General features: G+C 48.8%; 1 pseudogene across 1 annotated transcript; it reads right to left on the minus strand.

Moving 5' to 3' along the window:
- Nucleotides 1–1343: 1343 nt before the first annotated feature.
- On the minus strand, nt 1344–1989 carry LOC308423419 (rRNA 2'-O-methyltransferase fibrillarin-like; annotated as a pseudogene). Its single transcript has one exon. The product of its transcript is annotated as an rRNA 2'-O-methyltransferase fibrillarin-like (transcript).
- Nucleotides 1990–2375: the final 386 nt, after the last annotated feature.

A 2375-nucleotide genomic window follows, 5' to 3' on the forward strand; every position in this document is an offset into this window, starting at 1 on the left:
TTTATTTTTTAAAGTTTCTTTTCTTTTACATGTATATGAGTGTTTTGTCTGCATATATGACTGTGCACCATGTGTGTGCCATGCCCAAGGAGGTCCGAAGAAGATGTTGGGTCCCCTGGAACTGAACTTCAGTCTTCAGAAATAGCAGTGTGAGCCATCGTTCCAGCCCGTCTCCAACACTTGTATCCAGAGACTGCCAACGGCATCCTTCCAGTCTTCTGTGTGGCTTGTTGCATTTTCTTGATATTTCTGGCAGCCTTTTAAACTTTGACTTCACTGGATGACATGGGCCTTCGCCAGTTCACTCTTGTCAGACTCCTTTGAACTTCTTGGGCTTGCTTATCTATTTGCTCTCTCAGATTTGAGAAATTTCCAGACAGCTTTTCTCTAAATGAACGTCGTCCCTTCTCTCTCTCTTTCTGTATGAGACTTCCATGAGGCACATAGTGGCCTCTCAGATGTTTCCTTAGGTTTTTCTCTGCTTCTTCTTCTTCTTTTTGTTGTTGTTGTTGCTGCTGCTTCTAAATAATCCCAAATGGTTTATCGGCAACTTTTCTGATTTCTTCTGCTGCTGATAGGATGAGCTTTTGAAATTCCTGTGCTGGGAAAACATGTCACTTACTGTGTTCAGTAGCTTATGAATTCCCATTTCCTTCTTCTTCGGTGCTCTCTGTCTCTGGGTTAATAGTCTCACTTTGTTTTCCCATGATTTTACTTAGCAACTCATCTGTTTTTTCTTGCACACCATGCTTCTTTGAAGTGAGCTTTTGGAACTGTCAAGTACTTCCTAGGTCTGAGTCGGTTTCTGGGAGCTGATTGGCTCCTTTGGTTCGGTCAGCCACGCCCATCTATTATTTCACCTGTTTTGGGTTTTGCTTTGCTTTGCCCATCTGACAGAGACCAGCCGTCTGTCATCGTCCCGAGGAGCAGCTTCATAAGGGAAAGGCCCTTACCGGTCAGCTTAGCTGGACATGCCAGCTGGCTCTTCAGCCTTTGAGGGCCTGTGTTATCACTGGGTTTATGGTCTAGTCTTATTCTTTCGGGAGCATATGTTCTCTTGCTCCCTCTAGTGTGTATCTGTGGAGCTACAGGTCTCCTGGGATAGACCGGTCTCGTGTTCTGTGTCTTCCAAGCACACACAGTACAGGCAGTCTCCAATTTACAAGGGTTTGAGTGAAAAGTTCTCTACTAAGGTCTGAAAATGCTATGCACTTTTTGACAGATGAGTCTTTTAATAGAAAAACAAAAACAACCCCTGTACCCCAGCCCAAAAAAAAAAAAAAAAATCAAAATCCACAGGTGCAACAGTATCAACAGATTTCTTCTATCCAGACAGCGGAGTTTCAGTTCTTCTTGGCAGGTGGCCTGCACACCTACAACCACAGCGTAGGGCTCTGGTGTCAACTGCTCCTGGGGCTTCCTGATCTTTTGCATCTTCTTCACTTCAGATGCAAACACAGCTTCTGCTGAGGCTGTGGAATCAATGCGGTCGGCCTTAATGGAAATCACCAAGCAGGAAGGTGTGGGCATTCAGGGCCACAATCCCGGTTTGGTCTGGCTGGGCCACATCAGCAAAGATGACATCCACCATTGCAATAAGCATGTGGTATTTATGTGGGTTCCAAGCATCTTCCGTTACAGGGATAATGTTGGTCCTCTTCTTGGTCAAGGTGATAAGGTCACGGCCGGAGCGGTGGGAGAACCCACTTGTGTAGACCAGGCCATCCGGGCGACAGTATCAGTGACATGGGAAAGTGGTGCCTGAGGCTGCACCAAGGTAGAGTACGTTGGCCCCGGCTTGATGTGGATCTGGTCTACACTGTCCAGGATGGCTGCCACCAGCTTGGAGCAGAAGGGGTTCCAGGCTCGGTAGTCACTTTTGTCACCTCCTTCTGAAATAGAGACTCTCTTCTCTCCATACACAGATTCTCCAGGGACCAGATTCTTTCCGAGACAGATAAAGACACTTTCATGCCGATGGGGCTCCATCATCATCACATCCTTCCCTGACTGGTTTCCTCTCTTGCCTCCCGGGCCACCACCTTGATCCGTTTGTCCCCAGATTGGAAGCCTCCACCTTGGTCACCTCCACCCACCGCCTCGTCCCCTGAAGCCACTACTTCCTCTGCCTCGACCTCGTCCTTCACCACCGAGGCCTCCTCAGCCTCCTCAGCCTCCTCCTCTACCGCCTCTGCCACCAAATCCGCCCCTGCGGGGGCTGAAACCTGGCTTCACTACTGCGTTTTGGTCACACGACCCAGGCAACCCGCAGTGCCCTGGACTCCACGAGTCTCCGCTATGCATTCTTTGAGCCTCTGAATTGCTTCCTCTTCCAGCCCAGAGACAGAGTCCAGCACCAGCACGACAGAGACTCA

The sequence above is a fragment of the Micromys minutus genome (genome assembly GCF_963924665.1).
Source record: "Micromys minutus genome assembly, chromosome: 8".
Lineage (NCBI taxonomy): Eukaryota > Metazoa > Chordata > Mammalia > Rodentia > Muridae > Micromys > Micromys minutus.